Consider the following 21,628-nt stretch of genomic DNA (forward strand, 5'->3'; position numbering starts at 1 on the left):
TTGTTGATTTTTGTTAAAACCTACTATTGAATCTATATATGTATTGTATCTGAGTCAGTGTTGAAATTCATATGAGTGAATTGCCTTAATTTACCAAAAAGTAGTACAGAGTGTTGGGTTCGAACCCACGCAGATATACAACCATTGGAACTTAATCCAACGCCTTAACCACTCGGCCAACCCAGTTAGTTTATTAGCTTGAAGAATATTTTTTAAGTTGCACTTTGTTGTGATTGCGAAATCTTGTTTTGTTGTAACCTACTGCAACACAGCGACGAGGTGGCCGAGTGGTTAAGTCGATGGACTGCTAATGCATTGTGCTCTGCACGCGTGGGTTCGAATCCCATCCTCGTCGTAGGGGATGTAGCTCAGTGGTAGAGCGCACGCTTTGCATGTGTGAGGCCCCGGGTTCAATCCCCGGCTTCTCCATATTTTTTGGTGAATCGATTGTTAGATCATTCAGTTCTACATTGATTGTTTTGTTGGACTATGTAATATCGCAACACAGTTGTTTTGAAAATATCACAATTAATGGTTTTCTTAGTTTTTTGGTCTAATGATTTCCTCACAATTGCCTTTTTTCGCAGCGACGAGGTGGCCGAGTGGTTAAGGCGATGGACTGCTAATCCATTGTGCTCTGCACGCGTGGGTTCGAATCCCATCCTCGTCGTAGGGGATGTAGCTCAGTGGTAGTATGCACGCTTTGCATGTGTGAGGCCCCGGGTTCAATCCCCGGCATCTCAATCTTTTTCAATTTGTTTTGGTGATTCTTTCTGAAGAACTCGAAGTTTTATTTTGATTTAAATTTCAGCCCTAACTTGTCAAACATACTGGAGATTTCAGTTATATTTTGCAGAAAACCGTATTGTTGATTTTTGTTAAAACCTACTATTGAATCTATATATGTATTGTATCTGAGTCAGTGTTGAAATTCATATGAGTGAATTGCCTCAATTTACCAAAAAGTAGTACTGGGTGTGGGGTTCGAACCCACGCGGATATACATCCATTGGAACTTAAGTCCAACGCCTTAACCACTCGGCCAACCCAGTTAGTTTATTAGCTTGAAGAATATTTTTTAAGTTGCACTTTGTTGTGATTGCGAAATCTTGTTTTGTTGTAACCTACCGCAACACAGCGACGAGGTGGCCGAGTGGTTAAGGCGATGGACTGCTAATCCATTGTGCTCTGCACGCGTGGGTTCGAATCCCATCCTCGTCGTAGGGGATGTAGCTCAGTGGTAGAGCGCACGCTTCGCATGTGTGAGGCCCCTGGTTCAATCCCCGGCATCTCCATCCTTTTCAATTTGTTTTGTTGATTCTTTCTGAAGAACTCGAAGTTTTATTTTGATTTAAATTTTAGTTATATTTTGCAGAAAACCGTATTGTTGATTTTTGTCAAAACCTACTATTGAATCTATATTTGTATTGTATCTGAGTCAGTGTTGAATTCATATGAGTGAATTGCTTCAATTTACCAAAAAGTAGTACTGGGTGTGGGGTTCGAACCCACGCGGATATACATCCATTGGAACTTAAGTCCCACGCCTTAACCACTCGGCCAACCCAGTTAGTTTATTAGCTTCAAGAATATTTTTTAAGTTGCACTTTGTTGTAACTGCGAAAACTTGTTTTGTTGTAACCTACAGCGACGAGGTGGCCGAGTGGTTAAGGCGATGCACTGCTAATCCATTGTGCTCTGCACGCGTGGGTTCGAATCCCATCCTCGTCGTAGGGGATGTAGCTCATTGGTAGAGCGCACGCTTTGCATGTGTGAGGCCCCGGGTTCAATCCCCGGCATCTCCATCCTTTTCAATTTGTTTTGTTGATTCTTTCTGAAGAACTCGAAGTTTTATTTTGATTTAAATTTTAGTTATATTTTGCAGAAAACCGTATTGTTGATTTTTGTCAAAACCTACTATTGAATCTATATTTGTATTGTATCTGAGTCAGTGTTGAAATTCATATGAGTGAATTGCTTCAATTTACCAAAAAGTAGTACTGGGTGTGGGGTTCGAACCCACGCGGATATACATCCATTGGAACTTAAGTCCAACGCCTTAACCACTCGGCCAACCCAGTCAGTTTATTAGCTTCAAGAATATTTTTTAAGTTGCACTTTGTTGTAACTGCGAAAACTTGTTTTGTTGTAACCTACGGCAACACAGCGACGAGGTGGCCGAGTGGTTAAGGCGTTGGACTGCTAATCCATTGTGCTCTCCACGCGTGGGTTCGAATCCCATCCTCGTCGTAGGGGATGTAGCTCAGTGGTAGAGCGCACGCTTCGCATGTGTGAGGCCCCGGGTTCAATCCCCGGCATCTCCATATTTGTTTGGTGAATCGATTGTTAGATCATTGAGTTCTAAATTGATTGTTTTGTTGGACTATGTAATATCGCAACACAGTTGTTTTGAAAATGCCACAATTCATGGTTTTCTTAGTTTTTGGCCTACTCATTTTCCCACAAATGCCTTTTTCGCAGCGACGAGGTGGCCGAGTGGTTAAGGCGATGGACTGCTAATCCATTGTGCTCTGCACGCGTGGGTTCGAATCCCATCCTCGTCGTAGGGGATGTAGCTCAGTGGTAGAGCGCACGCTTTGCATGTGTGAGGCCCCGGGTTCAATCCCCGGCATCTCCATCCTTTTCAATTTGTTTTGTTGATTCTTTCTGAAGAACTCGAAGTTTTATTTTGATTTAAATTTTAGTTATATTTTGCAGAAAACCGTATTGTTAATTTTTGTCAAAACCTACTATTGTATCTATATTTGTATTGTATCTGAGTCAGTGTTGAAATTCATATGAGTGAATTGCTTCAATTTACCAAAAAGTAGTACTGGGTGTGGGGTTCGAACCCACGCGGATATACATCCATTGGAACTTAAGTCCAACGCCTTAACCACTCGGCCAACCCAGTCAGTTTATTAGCTTCAAGAATATTTTTTAAGTTGCACTTTGTTGTAACTGCGAAAACTTGTTTTGTTGTAACCTACGGCAACACAGCGACGAGGTGGCCGAGTGGTTAAGGCGATGGACTGCTAATCCATTGTGCTCTGCACGCGTGGGTTCGAATCCCATCCTCGTCGTAGGGGATGTAGCTCAGTGGTAGAGCGCACGCTTTGCTTGTGTCAGGCCGGGGGTTCAATCCCCGGCATCTCCATCCTTTTCAATTTGTTTTGGTGATTCTTTCTAAAGAACTCGAAGTTTTATTTTGATTTAAATTTCAGCCCTAACTTGTCAAACATACTGGAGATTTTAGTTATATTTTGCAGAAAACCGTATTGTTGATTTTTGTCAAAACCTACTATTGAATCTATATTTGTATTGTATCTGAGTCAGTGTTGAAATTCATATAAGTGAATTGCTTCAATTTACCAAAAAGTAGTACTGGGTGTGGGGTTCGAACCCACGCGGATATACATCCATTGGAACTTAAGTCCAACGCCTTTACCACTCGGCCAACCCAGTCTGTTTATTAGCTTCAAGAATATTTTTTAAGTTGCACTTTGTTGTAACTGCGAAAACTTGTTTTGTTGTAACCTACTGCAACACAGCGACGAGGTGGCCGAGTGGTTAAGGCGATGGACTGCTAATCCATTGTGCTCTGCACGCGTGGGTTCGAATCCCATCCTCGTCGTAGGGGATGTAGCTCAGTGGTAGAGCGCACGCTTTGCATTTGTGAGGCCCCGGGTTCAATCCCCGGCATCTCCATCCTTTTCAATTTGTTTTGGTGATTCTTTCTGAAGAACTCGAAGTTTTATTTTGATTTAAATTTCAGCCCTAACTTATCAAACATACTGGAGATTTTAGTTATATTTTGCAGAAAACCGTATTGTTGATTTTTGTAAAAACCTACTATTGAATCTATATTTGCATTGTATCTGAGTCAGTGTTGAAATTCATATGAGTGAATTGCTTCAATTTACCAAAAAGTAGTACTGGGTGTGGGGTTCGAACCCACGCGGATATACATCCATTGGAACTTAAGTCCAACGCCTTAACCACTCGGCCAACCCAGTTAGTTTATTAGCTTGAAGAATATTTTTTAAGTTGCACTTTGTTGTGATTGCGAAATCTTTCTTTGTTGTAACCTACTGCAACACAGCGACGAGGTGGCCGAGTGGTTAAGGCGATGGACTGCTAATCCATTGTGCTCTGCACGCGTGGGTTGGAAACCCATCCTCGTCGTAGGGGATGTAACTCAGTGGTAGAGCGCACGCTTCGCATGTGTGAGGCCCCGGGTTCAATCCCCGGCATCTCCATATTTGTTTGGTGAATCGATTGTTAGATCATTGAGTTCTAAATTGATTGTTTTGTTGGACTATGTAATATCGCAACACAGTGGTTTTAAAAATGTCACAATTCATGGTTTTCTTAGTTTTTTGGCCTAATCATTTTCCCACAAATGCCTTTTTCGCAGCGACGAGGTGGCCGAGTGGTTAAGGCGATGGACTGCTAATCCATTGTGCTCTGCACGCGTGGGTTCGAATCCCATCCTCGTCGTAGGGGATGTAGCTCAGTGGTAGAGCGCACGCTTTGCATGTGTGAGGCCCCGGGTTCAATCCCCGGCATCTCCATCCTTTTCAATTTGTTTTGTTGATTCTTTCTGAAGAACTCGAAGTTTTATTTTGATTTAAATTTTAGTTATATTTTGCAGAAAACCGTATTGTTGATTTTTGTCAAAACCTACTATTGAATCTATATTTGTATTGTATCTGAGTCAGTGTTGAAATTCATATGAGTGAATTGCTTCAATTTACCAAAAAGTAGTACTGGGTGTTGGGTTCGAACCCACGCGGATATACATCCATTGGAACTTAAGTCCAACGCCTTAAACACTCGGCCAACCCAGTCAGTTTATTAGCTTCAAGAATATTTTTTAAGTTGCACTTTGTTGTAACTGCGAAAACTTGTTTTGTTGTAACCTACGGCAACACAGCGACGAGGTGGCCGAGTGGTTAAGGCGATGGACTGCTAATCCATTGTGCTCTGCACGCGTGGGTTCGAATCCCATGCTCGTCGTAGGGGATGTAGCTCAGTTGTACAGCGCACGCTTTGCATGTGTGAGGCCCCGGGTTCAATCCCCGGCATCCATCCTTTTCAATTTGTTTTTTTGATTCCTTCTGAAGAACTTGAAGTTTTATATTGATATAAATTTCAGCCCTAACTTATCAAACATCCTGGAGATTTTAGTTATATTTTGCAGAAAACCGTATTGTTGATTTTTGTGAAAACCTACTATTGAATCTATATATGTATTGTATCTGAGTCAGTGTTGAAATTCATATGAGTGAATTGCCTCAATTTACCAAAAAGTAGTACTGAGTGTTGGGTTCGAACCCACGCGGATATACATCCATTGGAACTTAAGTCCAACGCCTTAACCACTCGGCCAACCCAGTTAGTTTATTAGCTTGAAGAATATTTTTTAAGTTGCACTTTGTTGTGATTGCGAAATCTTGTTTTGTTGTAACCTATTGCAACACAGCGACGAGGTGGCCGAGTGGTTAAGGCGATGGACTGCTAATCCACTGTGCTCTGCACGCGTGGGTTCGAATCACATCCTCGTCGTAGGGGATGTAGCTCAGTGGTAGAGCGCACGCTTTGCATGTGTGAGGCCCCGGGTTCAATCCCCGGCATCTCCATCCTTTTCAATTTGATTTGGTGATTCTTTCTGAAGAACTCGAAGTTTTATTTTGATTTAAATTTCAGCCCTAACTTGTCAAACATACTGGAGATTTTAGTTATATTTTGCAGAAAACCGTATTGTTGATTTTTGTCAAAACCTACTATTGAATCTATATTTGTATTGTATCTGAGTCAGTGTTGAAATTCATATGAGTGAATTGCTTCAATTTACCAAAAAGTAGTACTGGGTGTGGGGTTCGAACCCACGCGGATATACATCCATTGGAACTTAAGTCCAACGCCTTAACCACTCGGCCAACCCAGTCTGTTTATTAGCTTCAAGAATATTTTTTAAGTTGCACTTTGTTGTAACTGCGAAAACTTGTTTTGTTGTAACCTACTGCAACACAGCGACGAGGTGGCCGAGTGGTTAAGGCGATGGACTGCTAATCCATTGTGCTCTGCACGCGTGGGTTCGAATCCCATCCTCGTCGTAGGGGATGTAGCTCAGTGGTAGAGCGCACGCTTCGCATGTGTGAGGCCCCGGGTTCAATCCCCGGCATCTCCATATTTGTTTGGTGAATCGATTGTTAGATCATTGAGTTCTAAATTGATTGTTTTGTTGGACGATGTAATATCGCAACACAGTTGTTTTGAAAATGTCACAATTCATGTTTTTTTTAGTTTTTTGGCCTAATCATTTTCCCACAAATGCCTTTTTCGCAGCGACGAGGTGGCCGAGTGGTTAAGGCGATGGACTGCTAATCCATTGTGCTCTGCACGCGTGGGTTCGAATCCCATCCTCGTCGTAGGGGATGTAGCTCAGTGGTAGAGCGCACGCTTTGCATGTGTGAGACCCCGGGTTCAATCCCCGGCATCTCCATCCTTTTCAATTTGTTTTGTTGATTCTTTCTGAAGAACTCGAAGTTTTATTTTGATTTAAATTTTAGTTATATTTTGCAGAAAACCGTATTGTTGATTTTTGTCAAAACCTACTATTGAATCTATATTTGTATTGTATCTGAGTCAGTGTTGAAATTCATATGAGTGAATTGCTTCAATTTACCAAAAAGTAGTACTAGGTGTGGGGTTCGAACCCACGCGGATATACATCCATTGGAACTTAAGTCCAACGCCTTAACCACTCGGCCAACCCAGTCAGTTTATTAGCTTCAAGAATATTTTTTAAGTTGCACTTTGTTGTGATTGCGAAATCTTGTTTTGTTGTAACCTACCGCAACACAGCGACGAGGTGGCCGAGTGGTTAAGGCGATGCACTGCTAATCCATTGTGCTCTGCCCGCGTGGGTTCGAATCCCATCCTCGTCGTAGGGGATGTAGCTCAGTGGTAGAGCGCACGCTTTGCATGTGTGAGGCCCCGGGTTCAATCCCCGGCATCTCCATCTTTTTCAATTTGTTTTGGTGATTCTTTCTGAAGAACTCGAAGTTTTATTTTGATTTAAATTTCAGCCCTAACTTGTCAAACATACTGGAGATTTCAGTTATATTTTGCAGAAAACCTATTGTTGATTTTTGTTAAAACCTACTATTGAATCTATATATGTATTGTATCTGAGTCAGTGTTGAAATTCATATGAGTGAATTGCCTTAATTTACCAAAAAGTAGTACAGAGTGTTGGGTTCGAACCCACGCAGATATACAACCATTGGAACTTAATCCAACGCCTTAACCACTCGGCCAACCCAGTTAGTTTATTAGCTTGAAGAATATTTTTTAAGTTGCACTTTGTTGTGATTGCGAAATCTTGTTTTGTTGTAACCTACTGCAACACAGCGACGAGGTGGCCGAGTGGTTAAGTCGATGGACTGCTAATGCATTGTGCTCTGCACGCGTGGGTTCGAATCCCATCCTCGTCGTAGGGGATGTAGCTCAGTGGTAGAGCGCACGCTTTGCATGTGTGAGGCCCCGGGTTCAATCCCCGGCTTCTCCATATTTTTTGGTGAATCGATTGTTAGATCATTCAGTTCTACATTGATTGTTTTGTTGGACTATGTAATATCGCAACACAGTTGTTTTGAAAATATCACAATTAATGGTTTTCTTAGTTTTTTGGTCTAATGATTTCCTCACAAATGCCTTTTTTCGCAGCGACGAGGTGGCCGAGTGGTTAAGGCGATGGACTGCTAATCCATTGTGCTCTGCACGCGTGGGTTCGAATCCCATCCTCGTCGTAGGGGATGTAGCTCAGTGGTAGTATGCACGCTTTGCATGTGTGAGGCCCCGGGTTCAATCCCCGGCATCTCAATCTTTTTCAATTTGTTTTGGTGATTCTTTCTGAAGAACTCGAAGTTTTATTTTGATTTAAATTTCAGCCCTAACTTGTCAAACATACTGGAGATTTCAGTTATATTTTGCAGAAAACCGTATTGTTGATTTTTGTTAAAACCTACTATTGAATCTATATATGTATTGTATCTGAGTCAGTGTTGAAATTCATATGAGTGAATTGCCTCAATTTACCAAAAAGTAGTACTGGGTGTGGGGTTCGAACCCACGCGGATATACATCCATTGGAACTTAAGTCCAACGCCTTAACCACTCGGCCAACCCAGTTAGTTTATTAGCTTGAAGAATATTTTTTAAGTTGCACTTTGTTGTGATTGCGAAATCTTGTTTTGTTGTAACCTACCGCAACACAGCGACGAGGTGGCCGAGTGGTTAAGGCGATGGACTGCTAATCCATTGTGCTCTGCACGCGTGGGTTCGAATCCCATCCTCGTCGTAGGGGATGTAGCTCAGTGGTAGAGCGCACGCTTCGCATGTGTGAGGCCCCTGGTTCAATCCCCGGCATCTCCATCCTTTTCAATTTGTTTTGTTGATTCTTTCTGAAGAACTCGAAGTTTTATTTTGATTTAAATTTTAGTTATATTTTGCAGAAAACCGTATTGTTGATTTTTGTCAAAACCTACTATTGAATCTATATTTGTATTGTATCTGAGTCAGTGTTGAATTCATATGAGTGAATTGCTTCAATTTACCAAAAAGTAGTACTGGGTGTGGGGTTCGAACCCACGCGGATATACATCCATTGGAACTTAAGTCCCACGCCTTAACCACTCGGCCAACCCAGTTAGTTTATTAGCTTCAAGAATATTTTTTAAGTTGCACTTTGTTGTAACTGCGAAAACTTGTTTTGTTGTAACCTACAGCGACGAGGTGGCCGAGTGGTTAAGGCGATGGACTGCTAATCCATTGTGCTCTGCACGCGTGGGTTCGAATCCCATCCTCGTCGTAGGGGATGTAGCTCATTGGTAGAGCGCACGCTTTGCATGTGTGAGGCCCCGGGTTCAATCCCCGGCATCTCCATCCTTTTCAATTTGTTTTGTTGATTCTTTCTGAAGAACTCGAAGTTTTATTTTGATTTAAATTTTAGTTATATTTTGCAGAAAACCGTATTGTTGATTTTTGTCAAAACCTACTATTGAATCTATATTTGTATTGTATCTGAGTCAGTGTTGAAATTCATATGAGTGAATTGCTTCAATTTACCAAAAAGTAGTACTGGGTGTGGGGTTCGAACCCACGCGGATATACATCCATTGGAACTTAAGTCCAACGCCTTAACCACTCGGCCAACCCAGTCAGTTTATTAGCTTCAAGAATATTTTTTAAGTTGCACTTTGTTGTAACTGCGAAAACTTGTTTTGTTGTAACCTACGGCAACACAGCGACGAGGTGGCCGAGTGGTTAAGGCGTTGGACTGCTAATCCATTGTGCTCTCCACGCGTGGGTTCGAATCCCATCCTCGTCGTAGGGGATGTAGCTCAGTGGTAGAGCGCACGCTTCGCATGTGTGAGGCCCCGGGTTCAATCCCCGGCATCTCCATATTTGTTTGGTGAATCGATTGTTAGATCATTGAGTTCTAAATTGATTGTTTTGTTGGACTATGTAATATCGCAACACAGTTGTTTTGAAAATGTCACAATTCATGGTTTTCTTAGTTTTTGGCCTACTCATTTTCCCACAAATGCCTTTTTCGCAGCGACGAGGTGGCCGAGTGGTTAAGGCGATGGACTGCTAATCCATTGTGCTCTGCACGCGTGGGTTCGAATCCCATCCTCGTCGTAGGGGATGTAGCTCAGTGGTAGAGCGCACGCTTTGCATGTGTGAGGCCCCGGGTTCAATCCCCGGCATCTCCATCCTTTTCAATTTGTTTTGTTGATTCTTTCTGAAGAACTCGAAGTTTTATTTTGATTTAAATTTTAGTTATATTTTGCAGAAAACCGTATTGTTAATTTTTGTCAAAACCTACTATTGTATCTATATTTGTATTGTATCTGAGTCAGTGTTGAAATTCATATGAGTGAATTGCTTCAATTTACCAAAAAGTAGTACTGGGTGTGGGGTTCGAACCCACGCGGATATACATCCATTGGAACTTAAGTCCAACGCCTTAACCACTCGGCCAACCCAGTCAGTTTATTAGCTTCAAGAATATTTTTTAAGTTGCACTTTGTTGTAACTGCGAAAACTTGTTTTGTTGTAACCTACGGCAACACAGCGACGAGGTGGCCGAGTGGTTAAGGCGATGGACTGCTAATCCATTGTGCTCTGCACGCGTGGGTTCGAATCCCATCCTCGTCGTAGGGGATGTAGCTCAGTGGTAGAGCGCACGCTTTGCATGTGTCAGGCCCCGGGTTCAATCCCCGGCATCTCCATCCTTTTCAATTTGTTTTGGTGATTCTTTCTAAAGAACTCGAAGTTTTATTTTGATTTAAATTTCAGCCCTAACTTGTCAAACATACTGGAGATTTTAGTTATATTTTGCAGAAAACCGTATTGTTGATTTTTGTCAAAACCTACTATTGAATCTATATTTGTATTGTATCTGAGTCAGTGTTGAAATTCATATAAGTGAATTGCTTCAATTTACCAAAAAGTAGTACTGGGTGTGGGGTTCGAACCCACGCGGATATACATCCATTGGAACTTAAGTCCAACGCCTTTACCACTCGGCCAACCCAGTCTGTTTATTAGCTTCAAGAATATTTTTTAAGTTGCACTTTGTTGTAACTGCGAAAACTTGTTTTGTTGTAACCTACTGCAACACAGCGACGAGGTGGCCGAGTGGTTAAGGCGATGGACTGCTAATCCATTGTGCTCTGCACGCGTGGGTTCGAATCCCATCCTCGTCGTAGGGGATGTAGCTCAGTGGTAGAGCGCACGCTTTGCATTTGTGAGGCCCCGGGTTCAATCCCCGGCATCTCCATCCTTTTCAATTTGTTTTGGTGATTCTTTCTGAAGAACTCGAAGTTTTATTTTGATTTAAATTTCAGCCCTAACTTATCAAACATACTGGAGATTTTAGTTATATTTTGCAGAAAACCGTATTGTTGATTTTTGTAAAAACCTACTATTGAATCTATATTTGCATTGTATCTGAGTCAGTGTTGAAATTCATATGAGTGAATTGCTTCAATTTACCAAAAAGTAGTACTGGGTGTGGGGTTCGAACCCACGCGGATATACATCCATTGGAACTTAAGTCCAACGCCTTAACCACTCGGCCAACCCAGTTAGTTTATTAGCTTGAAGAATATTTTTTAAGTTGCACTTTGTTGTGATTGCGAAATCTTTCTTTGTTGTAACCTACTGCAACACAGCGACGAGGTGGCCGAGTGGTTAAGGCGATGGACTGCTAATCCATTGTGCTCTGCACGCGTGGGTTGGAAACCCATCCTCGTCGTAGGGGATGTAGCTCAGTGGTAGAGCGCACGCTTCGCATGTGTGAGGCCCCGGGTTCAATCCCCGGCATCTCCATATTTGTTTGGTGAATCGATTGTTAGATCATTGAGTTCTAAATTGATTGTTTTGTTGGACTATGTAATATCGCAACACAGTGGTTTTAAAAATGTCACAATTCATGGTTTTCTTAGTTTTTTGGCCTAATCATTTTCCCACAAATGCCTTTTTCGCAGCGACGAGGTGGCCGAGTGGTTAAGTCGATGGACTGCTAATCCATTATGCTCTGCACGCGTGGGTTCGAATCCCATCCTCGTCGTAGGGGATGTAGCTCAGTGGTAGAGCGCACGCTTTGCATGTGTGAGGCCCCGGGTTCAATCCCCGGCATCTCCATCCTTTTCAATTTGTTTTGTTGATTCTTTCTGAAGAACTCGAAGTTTTATTTTGATTTAAATTTTAGTTATATTTTGCAGAAAACCGTATTGTTGATTTTTGCCAAAACCTACTATTGAATCTATATTTGTATTGTATCTGAGTCAGTGTTGAAATTCATATGAGTGAATTGCTTCAATTTACCAAAAAGTAGTACTGGGTGTGGGGTTCGAACCCACGCGGATATACATCCATTGGAACTTAAGTCCAACGCCTTAACCACTCGGCCAACCCAGTCAGTTTATTAGCTTCAAGAATATTTTTTAAGTTGCACTTTGTTGTAACTGCGAAAACTTGTTTTGTTGTAACCTACGGCAACACAGCGACGAGGTGGCCGAGTGGTTAAGGCGATGGACTGCTAATCCATTGTGCTCTGCACGCGTGGGTTCGAATCCCATGCTCGTCGTAGGGGATGTAGCTCAGTTGTACAGCGCACGCTTTGCATGTGTGAGGCCCCGGGTTCAATCCCCGGCATCCATCCTTTTCTATTTGTTTTTTTGATTCCTTCTGAAGAACTTGAAGTTTTATATTGATATAAATTTCAGCCCTAACTTATCAAACATCCTGGAGATTTTAGTTATATTTTGCAGAAAACCGTATTGTTGATTTTTGTCAAAACCTACTATTGAATCTATATATGTATTGTATCTGAGTCAGTGTTGAAATTCATATGAGTGAATTGCCTCAATTTACCAAAAAGTAGTACTGAGTGTTGGGTTCGAACCCACGCGGATATACATCCATTGGAACTTACGTCCAACGCCTTAGCCAATCGGCCAACCCAGTTAGTTTATTAGCTTGAAGAATATTTTTTAAGTTGCACTTTGTTGTGATTGCGAAATCTTGTTTTGTTGTAACCTACTGCAACACAGCGACGAGGTGGCCGAGTGGTTAAGGCGATGGACTGCTAATCCACTGTGCTCTGCACGCGTGGGTTCGAATCCCATCCTCGTCGTAGGGGATGTAGCTCAGTGGTAGAGCGCACGCTTTGCATGTGTGAGGCCCCGGGTTCCATCCCCGGCATCTCCATCCTTTTCAATTTGTTTTGGTGATTCTTTCTGAAGAACTCGAAGTTTTATTTTGATTTAAATTTCAGCCCTAACTTGTCAAACATACTGGAGATTTTAGTTATATTTTGCAGAAAACCGTATTGTTGATTTTTGTCAAAACCTACTATTGAATCTATATTTGTATTGTATCTGAGTCAGTGTTGAAATTCATATGAGTGAATTGCTTCAATTTACCAAAAAGTAGTACTGGGTGTGGGGTTCGAACCCACGCGGATATACATCCATTGGAACTTAAGTCCAACGCCTTAACCACTCGGCCAACCCAGTCTGTTTATTAGCTTCAAGAATATTTTTTAAGTTGCACTTTGTTGTAACTGCGAAAACTTGTTTTGTTGTAACTTACTGCAACACAGCGACGAGGTGGCGGAGTGGTTAAGGCGATGGACTGCTAATCCATTGTGCTCTGCACGCGTGGGTTCGAATCCCATCCTCGTCGTAGGGGATGTAGCTCAGTGGTAGAGCGCATGCTTCGCATGTGTGAGGCCCCGGGTTCAATCCCCGGCATCTCCATATTTGTTTGGTGAATCGATTGTTAGATCATTGAGTTCTAAATTGATTGTTTTGTTGGACGATGTAATATCGCAACACAGTTGTTTTGAAAATGTCACAATTCATGTTTTTTTTAGTTTTTTGGCCTAATCATTTTCCCACAAATGCCTTTTTCGCAGCGACGAGGTGGCCGAGTGGTTAAGGCGATGGACTGCTAATCCATTGTGCTCTGCACGCGTGGGTTCGAATCCCATCCTCGTCGTAGGGGATGTAGCTCAGTAGTAGAGCGCACGCTTTGCATGTGTGAGGCCCCGGGTTCAATCCCCGGCATCTCCATCCTTTTCAATTTGTTTTGTTGATTCTTTCTGAAGAACTCGAAGTTTTATTTTGATTTAAATTTTAGTTATATTTTGCAGAAAACCGTATTGTTGATTTTTGTCAAAACCTACTATTGAATCTATATTTGTATTGTATCTGAGTCAGTTTTGAAATTCATATGAGTGAATTGCTTCAATTTACCAAAAAGTAGTACTGGGTGTGGGGTTCGAACCCACGCGGATATACATCCATTGGAACTTAAGTCCAACGCCTTAACCACTCGGCCAACCCAGTCAGTTTATTAGCTTCAAGAATATTTTTTAAGTTTCACTTTGTTGTAACTGCGAAAACTTGTTTTGTTGTAACCTACGGCAACACAGCGACGAGGTGGCCGAGTGGTTAAGGCGTTGGACTGCTAATCCATTGTGCTCTGCACGCGTGGGTTCGAATCCCATCCTCGTCGTAGGGGATGTAGCTCAGTGGTAGAGCGCACGCTTTGCATGTGTGAGGCCCCGGGTTCAATCCCCGGCATCTCCATCTTTTTCAATTTGTGATGGTGATTCTTTCTGAAGAACTCGAAGTTTTATTTTGATTTAAATTTCAGCCCTAACTTGTCAAACATACTGGAGATTTCAGTTATATTTTGCAGAAAACCGTATTGTTGATTTTTGTTAAATCCTACTATTGAATCTATATTTGTATTGTATCTGAGTCAGTGTTGAAATTCATATGAGTGAATTGCCTCAATTTACCAAAAAGTAGTACTGGGTGTGGGGTTCGAACCCACGCGGATATACATCCATTGGAAATTAAGTCCAACGCCTTAACCACTCGGCCAACCCAGTTAGTTTATTAGCTTGAAGAATATTTTTTAAGTTGCACTTTCTTGTGATTGCGAAATGCGAAAATTGTTTTATTGTAACATACTGCAACACAGCGACTAGGTGGCCGAGTGGTTAAGGCGATGGACTGCTAATCCATTGTGCTCTGCACGCGTGGGTTCGAATCCCATCCTCGTCGTAGGGGATGTAGCTCAGTGGTAGAGCGCACGCTTCGCATGTGTGAGGCCCCGGGTTCAATCCCCGGCATCTCCATATTTGTTTGGTGAATCGATTGTTAGATCATTGAGTTCTAAATTGATTGTTTTGTTGGACTATGTAATATCGCAACACAGTTGTTTTGAAAATGTCACAATTCATGGTTTTCTTAGTTTTTGGCCTAATCATTTTCCCACAAATGCCTTTTTCGCAGCGACGAGGTGGCCGAGTGGTTAAGGCGATGGACTGCTAATCCTTTGTGCTCTGCACGCGTGGGTTCGAATCCCATCCTCGTCGTAGGGGATGAAGCTCAGTGGTAGAGCGCACGCTTTGCATGTGTGAGGCCCGGGTTCAATCCCCGGCATCTCCATCCTTTTCAGTTTGTTTTGTTGATTCTTTCTGAAGAACTCGAAGTTTTATTTTGATTTAAATTTTAGTTATATTTTGCAGAAAACCGTATTGTTGATTTTTGTCAAAACCTACTATTGAATCTATATTTGTATTGTATCTGAGTCAGTGTTGAAATTCATATGAGTGAATTGCTTCAATTTACCAAAAAGTAGTACTGGGTGTGGGGTTCGAACCCACGCGGATATACATCCATTGGAACTTACGTCCAACGCCTTAGCCAATCGGCCAACCCAGTTAGTTTATTAGCTTGAAGAATATTTTTTAAGTTGCACTTTGTTGTGATTGCGAAATCTTGTTTTGTTGTAACCTACTGCAACACAGCGACGAGGTGGCCGAGTGGTTAAGGCGATGGACTGCTAATCCATTGTGCTCTGCACGCGTGGGTTCGAATCCCATCCTCGTCGTAGGGGATGTAGCTCAGTGGTAGAGCGCACGCTTTGCATGTGTGAGGCCCCGGGTTCAATCCCCGGCATCTCCATCTTTTTCAATTTGTGATGGTGATTCTTTCTGAAGAACTCGAAGTTTTATTTTGATTTAAATTTCAGCCCTAACTTGTCAAACATACTGGAGATTTCAGTTATATTTTGCAGAAAACCGTATTGTTGATTTTTGTTAAAACCTACTATTGAATCTATATTTGTATTGTATCTGAGTCAGTGTTGAAATTCATATGAGTGAATTGCTTCAATTTACCAAAAAGTAGTACTGGGTGTGGGGTTCGAACCCACGCAGATATACATCCATTGGAACTTAAGTCCAACGCCTTAACCACTCGGCCAACCCAGTCAGTTTATTAGCTTCAAGAATATTTTTTAAGTTGCACTTTGTTGTGATTGCGAAATCTTGTTTTGTTGTAACCTACTGCAACACAGCGACGAGGTGGCCGAGTGGTTAAGGCGATGGACTGCTAATCCATTGTGCTCTGCACGCGTGGGTTCGAATCCCATCCTCGTCGTAGGGGATGTAGCTCAGTGGTAGAGCGCACGCTTTGCATGTGTGAGGCCCCGGGTTCAATCCCCGGCATCTCCATCCTTTTCAATTTGTTTTGTTGATTCTTTCTGAAGAACTCGAAGTTTTATTTTGATTTAAATTTTAGTTATATTTTGCAGAAAACCGTATTGTTGATTTTTGTCAAAACCTACTATTGAATCTATATTTGTATTGTATCTGAGTCACTGTTGAAATTCATATGAGTGAATTGCTTCAATTTACCAAAAAGTAGTACTGGGTGTGGGGTTCGAACCCACGCGGATATACATCCATTGGAACTTAAGTCCAACGCCTTAACCACTCGGCCAACCCAGTCAGTTTATTAGCTTCAAGAATATTTTTTAAGTTGCACTTTGTTGTAACTGCGAAAACTTGTTTTGTTGTAACCTACGGCAACACAGCGACGAGGTGGCCGAGTGGTTAAGGCGATGGACTGTTAATCCATTGTGCTCTGCACGCGCGGGTTGGAATCCCATCCTCGTCCTAGGGGATGTAGCTCAGTGGTAGAGCGCACGCTTCGCATGTGTGAGGCCCCGGGTTCAATCCCCGGCATCTCCATATTTGTTTGGTGAATCGATTGTTAGATCATTGAGTTCTAAATTGATTGTTTTGTTGGACTATGTAATATCGCAACACAGTTGTTTTGAAAATGGCACACTTTATGGTTTTCTTAGTTTTTTGGCCTAATCATTTCCCCACAAATGCCTTTTTAGCAGCGACGAGGTGGCCGACTGGTTAAGGCGATGGACTGCTAATCCATTGTGCTCTGCACGCGTGGGTTCGAATCCCATCCTCGTCGTAGGGGATGTAGTTCAGTGGTAGAGCGCACGCTTTGCATGTGTGAGGCCCCGGGTTCAATCCCCGGCATCTCCATCCTTTTCAATTTGTTTTGTTGATTCTTTCTGAAGGAAGTTTTATTTTGATTTAAATTTTAGTTATATTTTGCAGAAAACCGTATTGTTGATTTTTGTCAAAACCTACTATTGAATCTATATTTGTATTGTATCTGAGTCAGTGTTGAAATTCATATGAGTGAATTGCTTCAATTTACCAAAAAGTAGTACTGGGTGTGGGGTTCGAACCCACGCGGATATACATCCATTGGAACTTACGTCCAACGCCTTAGCCAATCGGCCAACCCAGTTAGTTTATTAGCTTGAAGAATATTTTTTAAGTTGCACTTTGTTGTGATTGCGAAATCTTGTTTTGTTGTAACCTACTGCAACACAGCGACGAGGTGGCCGAGTGGTTAAGGCGATGGACTGCTAATCCATTGTGCTCTGCACGCGTGGGTTCGAATCCCATCCTCGTCGTAGGGGATGTAGCTCAGTGGTAGAGCGCACGCTTTGCATGTGTGAGGCCCCGGGTTCAATCCCCGGCATCTCCATCTTTTTCAATTTGTGATGGTGATTCTTTCTGAAGAACTCGAAGTTTTATTTTGATTTAAATTTCAGCCCTAACTTGTCAAACATACTGGAGATTTCAGTTATATTTTGCAGAAAACCGTATTGTTGATTTTTGTTAAAACCTACTATTGAATCTATATTTGTATTGTATCTGAGTCAGTGTTGAAATTCATATGAGTGAATTGCTTCAATTTACCAAAAAGTAGTACTGGGTGTGGGGTTCGAACCCACGCAGATATACATCCATTGGAACTTAAGTCCAACGCCTTAACCACTCGGCCAACCCAGTCAGTTTATTAGCTTCAAGAATATTTTTTAAGTTGCACTTTGTTGTGATTGCGAAATCTTGTTTTGTTGTAACCTAGCGCAACACAGCGACGAGGTGGCCGAGTGGTTAAGGCGATGGACTGCTAATCCATTGTGCTCTGCACGCGTGGGTTCGAATCCCATCCTCGTCGTAGGGGATGTAGCTCAGTGGTAGAGCGCACGCTTTGCATGTGTGAGGCCCCGGGTTCAATCCCCGGCATCTCCATCCTTTTCAATTTGTTTTGTTGATTCTTTCTGAAGAACTCGAAGTTTTATTTTGATTTAAATTTTAGTTATATTTTGCAGAAAACCGTATTGTTGATTTTTGTCAAAACCTACTATTGAATCTATATTTGTATTGTATCTGAGTCACTGTTGAAATTCATATGAGTGAATTGCTTCAATTTACCAAAAAGTAGTACTGGGTGTGGGGTTCGAACCCACGCGGATATACATCCATTGGAACTTAAGTCCAACGCCTTAACCACTCGGCCAACCCAGTCAGTTTATTAGCTTCAAGAATATTTTTTAAGTTGCACTTTGTTGTAACTGCGAAAACTTGTTTTGTTGTAACCTACGGCAACACAGCGACGAGGTGGCCGAGTGGTTAAGGCGATGGACTGTTAATCCATTGTGCTCTGCACGCGCGGGTTGGAATCCCATCCTCGTCCTAGGGGATGTAGCTCAGTGGTAGAGCGCACGCTTCGCATGTGTGAGGCCCCGGGTTCAATCCCCGGCATCTCCATATTTGTTTGGTGAATCGATTGTTAGATCATTGAGTTCTAAATTGATTGTTTTGTTGGACTATGTAATATCGCAACACAGTTGTTTTGAAAATGGCACACTTTATGGTTTTCTTAGTTTTTTGGCCTAATCATTTCCCCACAAATGCCTTTTTAGCAGCGACGAGGTGGCCGACTGGTTAAGGCGATGGACTGCTAATCCATTGTGCTCTGCACGCGTGGGTTCGAATCCCATCCTCGTCGTAGGGGATGTAGTTCAGTGGTAGAGCGCACGCTTTGCATGTGTGAGGCCCCGGGTTCAATCCCCGGCATCTCCATCCTTTTCAATTTGTTTTGTTGATTCTTTCTGAAGGAAGTTTTATTTTGATTTAAATTTTAGTTATATTTTGCAGAAAACCGTATTGTTGATTTTTGTCAAAACCTACTATTGAATCTATATTTGTATTGTATCTGAGTCAGTGTTGAAATTCATATGAGTGAATTGCTTCAATTTACCAAAAAGTAGTACTGGGTGTGGGGTTCGAACCCACGCGGATATACATCCATTGGAACTTAAGTCCAACGCCTTAACCACTCGGCCAACCCAGTTAGTTTATTAGCTTGAAGAATATTTTTTAAGTTGCACTTTGTTGTGATTGCGAAATCTTGTTTTGTTGTAACCTACCGCAACACAGCGACGAGGTGGCCGAGCGGTTAAGGCCATGGACTGCTAATCCATTGTGCTCTGCACGCGTGGGTTCGAATCCCATCCTCGTCGTAGGGGATGTAGCTCAGTGGTAGAGCGCACGCTTAGCATGTGTGAGGCCCCGGGTTCAATCCCCGACATCTCCATATTTGTTTGGTGAATCGATTGTTAGATCATTGAGTTCTAAATTGATTGTTTTGTTGGAGCTTCAATTTAAGAAAAAGTAGTACTGGGTGTGGGGTTCGAACCCACGCGGATATACATCCATTGGAACTTAAGTCCAACGCCTTAACCACTCGGCCAACACAGTTAGTTTATTAGCTTCAAGAATATTTTTTAAGTTGCACTTTGTTGTAACTACGAAAACTTGTTTTGTTGTAACCTACCGCAACACAGCGACGAGGTGGCCGAGTGGTTAAGGCGATGGACTGCTAATCCATTGTGCTCTGCACTCGTGGTTCCGAATCACATGCTCGTCGTAGGGGATGTAGCTCAGTTGTACAGCGGACGCTTTGCATGTTTGAGGCCCCGGGTTCAATCCCCGGCATCCATCCTTTTCAATTTGTTTTTTTGATTCCTTCTGAAGAACTTGAAGTTTTATATTGATATAAATTTCAGCCCTAACTTATCAAACATCCTGGAGATTTTAGTTATATTTTGCAGAAAACCGTATTGTTGATTTTTGTCAAAACCTACTATTGAATCTATATATGTATTGTATCTGAGTCAGTGTTGAAATTCATGTGAGTGAATTGCCTCAATTTACCAAAAAGTAGTACTGAGTGTTGGGTTCGAACCCACGCGGATATACATCCATTGGAACTTACGTCCAACGCCTTAGCCACTCGGCCAACCCAGTCAGTTTATTAGCTTCAAGAATATTTTTTAAGTTGCACTTTGTTGTGATTGCGAAATCTTGTTTTGTTGTAACCTACTGCAACACAGCGACGAGGTGGCCGAGTGGTTAAGGCGATGGACTGCTATCCATTGTGCTCTGCACGCGTGGGTTCGAATCCCATCCTCGTCGTAGGGGATGTAGCTCAGTGGTAGAGCGCACGCTTTGCATGTGTGAGGCCCCGGGTTCAATCCCCGGCATCTCCATCCTTTTCAATTTGTTTTGTTGATTCTTTCTGAAGAACTTGAAGTTTTATATTGATTTAAATTTCAGCCCTAACTTGTCAAACATACTGGAGATTTTAGTTATATTTTGCAGAAATCCGTATTGTTGATTTTTGTCAAAACCAACTATTGAATCTATGTTTGAATTGTATCTTAGTCAGTGTTGAAATTCATATGAGTGAATTGCTTCAATTTACCAAAAAGTAGTACTGGGTGTGGGGTTCGAACCCACGCGGATATACATCCATTGGAACTTAAGTCCAACGCCTTAACCACTTGGCCAACCCAGTTAGTTTATTAGCTTGAAGAATATTTTTTAAGTTGCACTTTGTTGTGATTGCGAATTCTTGTTTTGTTGTAACCTACTGCAACACAGCGACGAGGTGGCCGAGTGGTTAAGGCGATGGACTGCTAATCCATTGTGCTCTGCACGCGTGGGTTCGAATCCCATCCTCGTCGTAGGGGATGTAGCTCAGTGGTAGAGCGCACGCTTCGCATGTGTGAGGCCCTGGGTTCAATCCCCGGCATCTCCATATTTGTTTGGTGAATCGATTGTTAGATCATTGAGTTCTAAATTGATTGTTTTGTTGGACTATGTAATATCGCAACACAGTTGTTTTGAAAATGTCACAATTCATGGTTTTCTTAGTTTTTTGGCCTAATCATTTTCCCACAAATGCCTTTTTCGCAGCGACGAGGTGGCCGAGTGGTTAAGGCGATGGACTGCTAATCCATTGTGCTCTGCACGCGTGGGTTCGAATCCCATCCTCGTCGTAGGCGATGTAGCTCAGTGGTAGAGCGCACGCTTTGCATGTGTGAGGCCCCGGGTTCAATCCCCGGCATCTCCATCCTTTTCAATTTGTTTTGTTGATTCTTTCTGAAGAACTCGAAGTTTTATTTTGATTTAAATTTTAGTTATATTTTGCAGAAAACCGTATTGTTGATTTTTGTCAAAACCTACTATTGAATCTATATTTGTATTGTATCTGAGTCAGTGTTGAAATTCATATGAGTGAATTGCTTCAATTTACCAAAAAGTAGTACTGGGTGTGGGGTTCGAACCCACGCGGATATACATCCATTGGAACTTAAGTCCAACGCCTTAACCACTCGGCCAACCCAGTCAGTTTATTAGCTTGAAGAATATTTTTTAAGTTGCACTTTGTTGTAACTGCGAAAACTTGTATTGTTGTGACCTACTGCAACACAGCGACGAGGTGGCCGAGTGGTTAAGGCGATGGACTGCTAATCCATTGTGCTCTGCACGCGTGGGTTCGAATCCCATCCTCGTCGT

The 21,628-nt window shown here is 42.2% G+C and overlaps 1 protein-coding gene and 114 non-coding genes across 115 annotated transcripts in view; 84 read left to right on the forward strand and 31 right to left on the reverse strand.

The window, feature by feature from the left end:
- LOC146133850 (uncharacterized) overlaps positions 1-21,628 on the forward strand; it is a 142,775-nt gene that overhangs the window by 22,851 nt on the left and 98,296 nt on the right. The gene's annotated exons all lie outside the window — the stretch shown is intronic.
- On the forward strand, positions 274-355 carry Trnas-gcu (transfer RNA serine (anticodon GCU)). The gene has a single exon. It is a non-coding gene; the product is annotated as a tRNA-Ser (tRNA).
- Positions 358-429, forward strand: Trnaa-ugc (transfer RNA alanine (anticodon UGC)). Its single transcript has one exon. It is a non-coding gene; the product is annotated as a tRNA-Ala (tRNA).
- Trnas-gcu (transfer RNA serine (anticodon GCU)) lies at positions 589-670 on the forward strand. Its single transcript has one exon. It is a non-coding gene; the product is annotated as a tRNA-Ser (tRNA).
- Trnal-uaa (transfer RNA leucine (anticodon UAA)) lies at positions 970-1,052 on the reverse strand. Its single transcript has one exon. It is a non-coding gene; the product is annotated as a tRNA-Leu (tRNA).
- Trnas-gcu (transfer RNA serine (anticodon GCU)) lies at positions 1,140-1,221 on the forward strand. Its single transcript has one exon. It is a non-coding gene; the product is annotated as a tRNA-Ser (tRNA).
- Trnaa-cgc (transfer RNA alanine (anticodon CGC)) lies at positions 1,224-1,295 on the forward strand. Its single transcript has one exon. It is a non-coding gene; the product is annotated as a tRNA-Ala (tRNA).
- On the reverse strand, positions 1,488-1,570 carry Trnal-uaa (transfer RNA leucine (anticodon UAA)). Its single transcript has one exon. It is a non-coding gene; the product is annotated as a tRNA-Leu (tRNA).
- Trnas-gcu (transfer RNA serine (anticodon GCU)) lies at positions 1,650-1,731 on the forward strand. The gene has a single exon. It is a non-coding gene; the product is annotated as a tRNA-Ser (tRNA).
- Trnaa-ugc (transfer RNA alanine (anticodon UGC)) lies at positions 1,734-1,805 on the forward strand. The gene has a single exon. It is a non-coding gene; the product is annotated as a tRNA-Ala (tRNA).
- On the reverse strand, positions 1,999-2,081 carry Trnal-uaa (transfer RNA leucine (anticodon UAA)). Its single transcript has one exon. It is a non-coding gene; the product is annotated as a tRNA-Leu (tRNA).
- Trnas-gcu (transfer RNA serine (anticodon GCU)) lies at positions 2,169-2,250 on the forward strand. Its single transcript has one exon. It is a non-coding gene; the product is annotated as a tRNA-Ser (tRNA).
- Trnaa-cgc (transfer RNA alanine (anticodon CGC)) lies at positions 2,253-2,324 on the forward strand. The gene has a single exon. It is a non-coding gene; the product is annotated as a tRNA-Ala (tRNA).
- Positions 2,483-2,564, forward strand: Trnas-gcu (transfer RNA serine (anticodon GCU)). Its single transcript has one exon. It is a non-coding gene; the product is annotated as a tRNA-Ser (tRNA).
- On the forward strand, positions 2,567-2,638 carry Trnaa-ugc (transfer RNA alanine (anticodon UGC)). The gene has a single exon. It is a non-coding gene; the product is annotated as a tRNA-Ala (tRNA).
- Positions 2,832-2,914, reverse strand: Trnal-uaa (transfer RNA leucine (anticodon UAA)). The gene has a single exon. It is a non-coding gene; the product is annotated as a tRNA-Leu (tRNA).
- Positions 3,002-3,083, forward strand: Trnas-gcu (transfer RNA serine (anticodon GCU)). Its single transcript has one exon. It is a non-coding gene; the product is annotated as a tRNA-Ser (tRNA).
- On the reverse strand, positions 3,383-3,465 carry Trnal-uaa (transfer RNA leucine (anticodon UAA)). Its single transcript has one exon. It is a non-coding gene; the product is annotated as a tRNA-Leu (tRNA).
- Trnas-gcu (transfer RNA serine (anticodon GCU)) lies at positions 3,553-3,634 on the forward strand. Its single transcript has one exon. It is a non-coding gene; the product is annotated as a tRNA-Ser (tRNA).
- Trnaa-ugc (transfer RNA alanine (anticodon UGC)) lies at positions 3,637-3,708 on the forward strand. Its single transcript has one exon. It is a non-coding gene; the product is annotated as a tRNA-Ala (tRNA).
- Positions 3,934-4,016, reverse strand: Trnal-uaa (transfer RNA leucine (anticodon UAA)). Its single transcript has one exon. It is a non-coding gene; the product is annotated as a tRNA-Leu (tRNA).
- Positions 4,104-4,185, forward strand: Trnas-gcu (transfer RNA serine (anticodon GCU)). The gene has a single exon. It is a non-coding gene; the product is annotated as a tRNA-Ser (tRNA).
- On the forward strand, positions 4,188-4,259 carry Trnaa-cgc (transfer RNA alanine (anticodon CGC)). Its single transcript has one exon. It is a non-coding gene; the product is annotated as a tRNA-Ala (tRNA).
- Trnas-gcu (transfer RNA serine (anticodon GCU)) lies at positions 4,419-4,500 on the forward strand. Its single transcript has one exon. It is a non-coding gene; the product is annotated as a tRNA-Ser (tRNA).
- Trnaa-ugc (transfer RNA alanine (anticodon UGC)) lies at positions 4,503-4,574 on the forward strand. Its single transcript has one exon. It is a non-coding gene; the product is annotated as a tRNA-Ala (tRNA).
- Positions 4,768-4,850, reverse strand: Trnal-uaa (transfer RNA leucine (anticodon UAA)). The gene has a single exon. It is a non-coding gene; the product is annotated as a tRNA-Leu (tRNA).
- Trnas-gcu (transfer RNA serine (anticodon GCU)) lies at positions 4,938-5,019 on the forward strand. The gene has a single exon. It is a non-coding gene; the product is annotated as a tRNA-Ser (tRNA).
- On the reverse strand, positions 5,317-5,399 carry Trnal-uaa (transfer RNA leucine (anticodon UAA)). Its single transcript has one exon. It is a non-coding gene; the product is annotated as a tRNA-Leu (tRNA).
- Trnas-gcu (transfer RNA serine (anticodon GCU)) lies at positions 5,487-5,568 on the forward strand. The gene has a single exon. It is a non-coding gene; the product is annotated as a tRNA-Ser (tRNA).
- Positions 5,571-5,642, forward strand: Trnaa-ugc (transfer RNA alanine (anticodon UGC)). The gene has a single exon. It is a non-coding gene; the product is annotated as a tRNA-Ala (tRNA).
- On the reverse strand, positions 5,868-5,950 carry Trnal-uaa (transfer RNA leucine (anticodon UAA)). Its single transcript has one exon. It is a non-coding gene; the product is annotated as a tRNA-Leu (tRNA).
- Positions 6,038-6,119, forward strand: Trnas-gcu (transfer RNA serine (anticodon GCU)). The gene has a single exon. It is a non-coding gene; the product is annotated as a tRNA-Ser (tRNA).
- Positions 6,122-6,193, forward strand: Trnaa-cgc (transfer RNA alanine (anticodon CGC)). The gene has a single exon. It is a non-coding gene; the product is annotated as a tRNA-Ala (tRNA).
- Positions 6,353-6,434, forward strand: Trnas-gcu (transfer RNA serine (anticodon GCU)). The gene has a single exon. It is a non-coding gene; the product is annotated as a tRNA-Ser (tRNA).
- On the forward strand, positions 6,437-6,508 carry Trnaa-ugc (transfer RNA alanine (anticodon UGC)). Its single transcript has one exon. It is a non-coding gene; the product is annotated as a tRNA-Ala (tRNA).
- Positions 6,702-6,784, reverse strand: Trnal-uaa (transfer RNA leucine (anticodon UAA)). The gene has a single exon. It is a non-coding gene; the product is annotated as a tRNA-Leu (tRNA).
- Positions 6,872-6,953, forward strand: Trnas-gcu (transfer RNA serine (anticodon GCU)). The gene has a single exon. It is a non-coding gene; the product is annotated as a tRNA-Ser (tRNA).
- On the forward strand, positions 6,956-7,027 carry Trnaa-ugc (transfer RNA alanine (anticodon UGC)). Its single transcript has one exon. It is a non-coding gene; the product is annotated as a tRNA-Ala (tRNA).
- On the forward strand, positions 7,421-7,502 carry Trnas-gcu (transfer RNA serine (anticodon GCU)). Its single transcript has one exon. It is a non-coding gene; the product is annotated as a tRNA-Ser (tRNA).
- On the forward strand, positions 7,505-7,576 carry Trnaa-ugc (transfer RNA alanine (anticodon UGC)). Its single transcript has one exon. It is a non-coding gene; the product is annotated as a tRNA-Ala (tRNA).
- Trnas-gcu (transfer RNA serine (anticodon GCU)) lies at positions 7,736-7,817 on the forward strand. The gene has a single exon. It is a non-coding gene; the product is annotated as a tRNA-Ser (tRNA).
- Positions 8,117-8,199, reverse strand: Trnal-uaa (transfer RNA leucine (anticodon UAA)). The gene has a single exon. It is a non-coding gene; the product is annotated as a tRNA-Leu (tRNA).
- On the forward strand, positions 8,287-8,368 carry Trnas-gcu (transfer RNA serine (anticodon GCU)). The gene has a single exon. It is a non-coding gene; the product is annotated as a tRNA-Ser (tRNA).
- Trnaa-cgc (transfer RNA alanine (anticodon CGC)) lies at positions 8,371-8,442 on the forward strand. The gene has a single exon. It is a non-coding gene; the product is annotated as a tRNA-Ala (tRNA).
- Trnal-uaa (transfer RNA leucine (anticodon UAA)) lies at positions 8,635-8,717 on the reverse strand. Its single transcript has one exon. It is a non-coding gene; the product is annotated as a tRNA-Leu (tRNA).
- Positions 8,797-8,878, forward strand: Trnas-gcu (transfer RNA serine (anticodon GCU)). Its single transcript has one exon. It is a non-coding gene; the product is annotated as a tRNA-Ser (tRNA).
- Trnaa-ugc (transfer RNA alanine (anticodon UGC)) lies at positions 8,881-8,952 on the forward strand. Its single transcript has one exon. It is a non-coding gene; the product is annotated as a tRNA-Ala (tRNA).
- On the reverse strand, positions 9,146-9,228 carry Trnal-uaa (transfer RNA leucine (anticodon UAA)). Its single transcript has one exon. It is a non-coding gene; the product is annotated as a tRNA-Leu (tRNA).
- On the forward strand, positions 9,316-9,397 carry Trnas-gcu (transfer RNA serine (anticodon GCU)). The gene has a single exon. It is a non-coding gene; the product is annotated as a tRNA-Ser (tRNA).
- Positions 9,400-9,471, forward strand: Trnaa-cgc (transfer RNA alanine (anticodon CGC)). The gene has a single exon. It is a non-coding gene; the product is annotated as a tRNA-Ala (tRNA).
- On the forward strand, positions 9,630-9,711 carry Trnas-gcu (transfer RNA serine (anticodon GCU)). Its single transcript has one exon. It is a non-coding gene; the product is annotated as a tRNA-Ser (tRNA).
- On the forward strand, positions 9,714-9,785 carry Trnaa-ugc (transfer RNA alanine (anticodon UGC)). Its single transcript has one exon. It is a non-coding gene; the product is annotated as a tRNA-Ala (tRNA).
- On the reverse strand, positions 9,979-10,061 carry Trnal-uaa (transfer RNA leucine (anticodon UAA)). The gene has a single exon. It is a non-coding gene; the product is annotated as a tRNA-Leu (tRNA).
- On the forward strand, positions 10,149-10,230 carry Trnas-gcu (transfer RNA serine (anticodon GCU)). The gene has a single exon. It is a non-coding gene; the product is annotated as a tRNA-Ser (tRNA).
- Positions 10,233-10,304, forward strand: Trnaa-ugc (transfer RNA alanine (anticodon UGC)). The gene has a single exon. It is a non-coding gene; the product is annotated as a tRNA-Ala (tRNA).
- On the reverse strand, positions 10,530-10,612 carry Trnal-uaa (transfer RNA leucine (anticodon UAA)). The gene has a single exon. It is a non-coding gene; the product is annotated as a tRNA-Leu (tRNA).
- Positions 10,700-10,781, forward strand: Trnas-gcu (transfer RNA serine (anticodon GCU)). The gene has a single exon. It is a non-coding gene; the product is annotated as a tRNA-Ser (tRNA).
- Trnaa-ugc (transfer RNA alanine (anticodon UGC)) lies at positions 10,784-10,855 on the forward strand. Its single transcript has one exon. It is a non-coding gene; the product is annotated as a tRNA-Ala (tRNA).
- Trnal-uaa (transfer RNA leucine (anticodon UAA)) lies at positions 11,081-11,163 on the reverse strand. The gene has a single exon. It is a non-coding gene; the product is annotated as a tRNA-Leu (tRNA).
- Positions 11,251-11,332, forward strand: Trnas-gcu (transfer RNA serine (anticodon GCU)). The gene has a single exon. It is a non-coding gene; the product is annotated as a tRNA-Ser (tRNA).
- Positions 11,335-11,406, forward strand: Trnaa-cgc (transfer RNA alanine (anticodon CGC)). The gene has a single exon. It is a non-coding gene; the product is annotated as a tRNA-Ala (tRNA).
- Positions 11,566-11,647, forward strand: Trnas-gcu (transfer RNA serine (anticodon GCU)). Its single transcript has one exon. It is a non-coding gene; the product is annotated as a tRNA-Ser (tRNA).
- Trnaa-ugc (transfer RNA alanine (anticodon UGC)) lies at positions 11,650-11,721 on the forward strand. The gene has a single exon. It is a non-coding gene; the product is annotated as a tRNA-Ala (tRNA).
- Trnal-uaa (transfer RNA leucine (anticodon UAA)) lies at positions 11,915-11,997 on the reverse strand. Its single transcript has one exon. It is a non-coding gene; the product is annotated as a tRNA-Leu (tRNA).
- On the forward strand, positions 12,085-12,166 carry Trnas-gcu (transfer RNA serine (anticodon GCU)). The gene has a single exon. It is a non-coding gene; the product is annotated as a tRNA-Ser (tRNA).
- On the forward strand, positions 12,634-12,715 carry Trnas-gcu (transfer RNA serine (anticodon GCU)). The gene has a single exon. It is a non-coding gene; the product is annotated as a tRNA-Ser (tRNA).
- On the forward strand, positions 12,718-12,789 carry Trnaa-ugc (transfer RNA alanine (anticodon UGC)). Its single transcript has one exon. It is a non-coding gene; the product is annotated as a tRNA-Ala (tRNA).
- Trnal-uaa (transfer RNA leucine (anticodon UAA)) lies at positions 13,015-13,097 on the reverse strand. The gene has a single exon. It is a non-coding gene; the product is annotated as a tRNA-Leu (tRNA).
- On the forward strand, positions 13,185-13,266 carry Trnas-gcu (transfer RNA serine (anticodon GCU)). The gene has a single exon. It is a non-coding gene; the product is annotated as a tRNA-Ser (tRNA).
- Trnaa-cgc (transfer RNA alanine (anticodon CGC)) lies at positions 13,269-13,340 on the forward strand. Its single transcript has one exon. It is a non-coding gene; the product is annotated as a tRNA-Ala (tRNA).
- Positions 13,500-13,581, forward strand: Trnas-gcu (transfer RNA serine (anticodon GCU)). The gene has a single exon. It is a non-coding gene; the product is annotated as a tRNA-Ser (tRNA).
- Trnaa-ugc (transfer RNA alanine (anticodon UGC)) lies at positions 13,584-13,655 on the forward strand. The gene has a single exon. It is a non-coding gene; the product is annotated as a tRNA-Ala (tRNA).
- Trnal-uaa (transfer RNA leucine (anticodon UAA)) lies at positions 13,849-13,931 on the reverse strand. Its single transcript has one exon. It is a non-coding gene; the product is annotated as a tRNA-Leu (tRNA).
- Trnas-gcu (transfer RNA serine (anticodon GCU)) lies at positions 14,019-14,100 on the forward strand. The gene has a single exon. It is a non-coding gene; the product is annotated as a tRNA-Ser (tRNA).
- On the forward strand, positions 14,103-14,174 carry Trnaa-ugc (transfer RNA alanine (anticodon UGC)). The gene has a single exon. It is a non-coding gene; the product is annotated as a tRNA-Ala (tRNA).
- On the reverse strand, positions 14,400-14,482 carry Trnal-uaa (transfer RNA leucine (anticodon UAA)). Its single transcript has one exon. It is a non-coding gene; the product is annotated as a tRNA-Leu (tRNA).
- Positions 14,576-14,657, forward strand: Trnas-gcu (transfer RNA serine (anticodon GCU)). The gene has a single exon. It is a non-coding gene; the product is annotated as a tRNA-Ser (tRNA).
- Positions 14,660-14,731, forward strand: Trnaa-cgc (transfer RNA alanine (anticodon CGC)). The gene has a single exon. It is a non-coding gene; the product is annotated as a tRNA-Ala (tRNA).
- Positions 14,890-14,971, forward strand: Trnas-gcu (transfer RNA serine (anticodon GCU)). The gene has a single exon. It is a non-coding gene; the product is annotated as a tRNA-Ser (tRNA).
- Positions 14,974-15,044, forward strand: Trnaa-ugc (transfer RNA alanine (anticodon UGC)). The gene has a single exon. It is a non-coding gene; the product is annotated as a tRNA-Ala (tRNA).
- Positions 15,238-15,320, reverse strand: Trnal-uaa (transfer RNA leucine (anticodon UAA)). Its single transcript has one exon. It is a non-coding gene; the product is annotated as a tRNA-Leu (tRNA).
- Trnas-gcu (transfer RNA serine (anticodon GCU)) lies at positions 15,408-15,489 on the forward strand. The gene has a single exon. It is a non-coding gene; the product is annotated as a tRNA-Ser (tRNA).
- Positions 15,492-15,563, forward strand: Trnaa-ugc (transfer RNA alanine (anticodon UGC)). The gene has a single exon. It is a non-coding gene; the product is annotated as a tRNA-Ala (tRNA).
- Trnal-uaa (transfer RNA leucine (anticodon UAA)) lies at positions 15,789-15,871 on the reverse strand. The gene has a single exon. It is a non-coding gene; the product is annotated as a tRNA-Leu (tRNA).
- Trnas-gcu (transfer RNA serine (anticodon GCU)) lies at positions 15,959-16,040 on the forward strand. The gene has a single exon. It is a non-coding gene; the product is annotated as a tRNA-Ser (tRNA).
- Trnaa-ugc (transfer RNA alanine (anticodon UGC)) lies at positions 16,043-16,114 on the forward strand. The gene has a single exon. It is a non-coding gene; the product is annotated as a tRNA-Ala (tRNA).
- Positions 16,308-16,390, reverse strand: Trnal-uaa (transfer RNA leucine (anticodon UAA)). Its single transcript has one exon. It is a non-coding gene; the product is annotated as a tRNA-Leu (tRNA).
- Positions 16,478-16,559, forward strand: Trnan-guu (transfer RNA asparagine (anticodon GUU)). Its single transcript has one exon. It is a non-coding gene; the product is annotated as a tRNA-Asn (tRNA).
- Trnaa-cgc (transfer RNA alanine (anticodon CGC)) lies at positions 16,562-16,633 on the forward strand. Its single transcript has one exon. It is a non-coding gene; the product is annotated as a tRNA-Ala (tRNA).
- On the forward strand, positions 16,793-16,874 carry Trnas-gcu (transfer RNA serine (anticodon GCU)). Its single transcript has one exon. It is a non-coding gene; the product is annotated as a tRNA-Ser (tRNA).
- Positions 16,877-16,948, forward strand: Trnaa-ugc (transfer RNA alanine (anticodon UGC)). Its single transcript has one exon. It is a non-coding gene; the product is annotated as a tRNA-Ala (tRNA).
- Positions 17,137-17,219, reverse strand: Trnal-uaa (transfer RNA leucine (anticodon UAA)). The gene has a single exon. It is a non-coding gene; the product is annotated as a tRNA-Leu (tRNA).
- Trnas-gcu (transfer RNA serine (anticodon GCU)) lies at positions 17,307-17,388 on the forward strand. The gene has a single exon. It is a non-coding gene; the product is annotated as a tRNA-Ser (tRNA).
- Trnaa-ugc (transfer RNA alanine (anticodon UGC)) lies at positions 17,391-17,462 on the forward strand. Its single transcript has one exon. It is a non-coding gene; the product is annotated as a tRNA-Ala (tRNA).
- Trnal-uaa (transfer RNA leucine (anticodon UAA)) lies at positions 17,688-17,770 on the reverse strand. The gene has a single exon. It is a non-coding gene; the product is annotated as a tRNA-Leu (tRNA).
- On the forward strand, positions 17,858-17,939 carry Trnas-gcu (transfer RNA serine (anticodon GCU)). The gene has a single exon. It is a non-coding gene; the product is annotated as a tRNA-Ser (tRNA).
- Positions 17,942-18,013, forward strand: Trnaa-ugc (transfer RNA alanine (anticodon UGC)). The gene has a single exon. It is a non-coding gene; the product is annotated as a tRNA-Ala (tRNA).
- On the reverse strand, positions 18,207-18,289 carry Trnal-uaa (transfer RNA leucine (anticodon UAA)). The gene has a single exon. It is a non-coding gene; the product is annotated as a tRNA-Leu (tRNA).
- Positions 18,377-18,458, forward strand: Trnan-guu (transfer RNA asparagine (anticodon GUU)). The gene has a single exon. It is a non-coding gene; the product is annotated as a tRNA-Asn (tRNA).
- Trnaa-cgc (transfer RNA alanine (anticodon CGC)) lies at positions 18,461-18,532 on the forward strand. The gene has a single exon. It is a non-coding gene; the product is annotated as a tRNA-Ala (tRNA).
- On the forward strand, positions 18,692-18,773 carry Trnas-gcu (transfer RNA serine (anticodon GCU)). Its single transcript has one exon. It is a non-coding gene; the product is annotated as a tRNA-Ser (tRNA).
- Positions 18,776-18,847, forward strand: Trnaa-ugc (transfer RNA alanine (anticodon UGC)). The gene has a single exon. It is a non-coding gene; the product is annotated as a tRNA-Ala (tRNA).
- Trnal-uaa (transfer RNA leucine (anticodon UAA)) lies at positions 19,036-19,118 on the reverse strand. Its single transcript has one exon. It is a non-coding gene; the product is annotated as a tRNA-Leu (tRNA).
- Positions 19,206-19,287, forward strand: Trnas-gcu (transfer RNA serine (anticodon GCU)). The gene has a single exon. It is a non-coding gene; the product is annotated as a tRNA-Ser (tRNA).
- Trnaa-agc (transfer RNA alanine (anticodon AGC)) lies at positions 19,290-19,361 on the forward strand. The gene has a single exon. It is a non-coding gene; the product is annotated as a tRNA-Ala (tRNA).
- Trnal-uaa (transfer RNA leucine (anticodon UAA)) lies at positions 19,443-19,525 on the reverse strand. Its single transcript has one exon. It is a non-coding gene; the product is annotated as a tRNA-Leu (tRNA).
- On the reverse strand, positions 19,992-20,074 carry Trnal-uaa (transfer RNA leucine (anticodon UAA)). Its single transcript has one exon. It is a non-coding gene; the product is annotated as a tRNA-Leu (tRNA).
- On the forward strand, positions 20,245-20,316 carry Trnaa-ugc (transfer RNA alanine (anticodon UGC)). Its single transcript has one exon. It is a non-coding gene; the product is annotated as a tRNA-Ala (tRNA).
- On the reverse strand, positions 20,542-20,624 carry Trnal-uaa (transfer RNA leucine (anticodon UAA)). The gene has a single exon. It is a non-coding gene; the product is annotated as a tRNA-Leu (tRNA).
- Positions 20,712-20,793, forward strand: Trnas-gcu (transfer RNA serine (anticodon GCU)). Its single transcript has one exon. It is a non-coding gene; the product is annotated as a tRNA-Ser (tRNA).
- Positions 20,796-20,867, forward strand: Trnaa-cgc (transfer RNA alanine (anticodon CGC)). The gene has a single exon. It is a non-coding gene; the product is annotated as a tRNA-Ala (tRNA).
- Positions 21,027-21,108, forward strand: Trnas-gcu (transfer RNA serine (anticodon GCU)). Its single transcript has one exon. It is a non-coding gene; the product is annotated as a tRNA-Ser (tRNA).
- Trnaa-ugc (transfer RNA alanine (anticodon UGC)) lies at positions 21,111-21,182 on the forward strand. The gene has a single exon. It is a non-coding gene; the product is annotated as a tRNA-Ala (tRNA).
- Trnal-uaa (transfer RNA leucine (anticodon UAA)) lies at positions 21,376-21,458 on the reverse strand. The gene has a single exon. It is a non-coding gene; the product is annotated as a tRNA-Leu (tRNA).
- Positions 21,546-21,627, forward strand: Trnas-gcu (transfer RNA serine (anticodon GCU)). The gene has a single exon. It is a non-coding gene; the product is annotated as a tRNA-Ser (tRNA).

Source organism: Ascidiella aspersa, chromosome 9, assembly GCF_963924565.1.
Source record: "Ascidiella aspersa chromosome 9, kaAscAspe10.2, whole genome shotgun sequence".
NCBI classification, from domain to species: Eukaryota; Metazoa; Chordata; class Ascidiacea; order Phlebobranchia; family Ascidiidae; genus Ascidiella; species Ascidiella aspersa.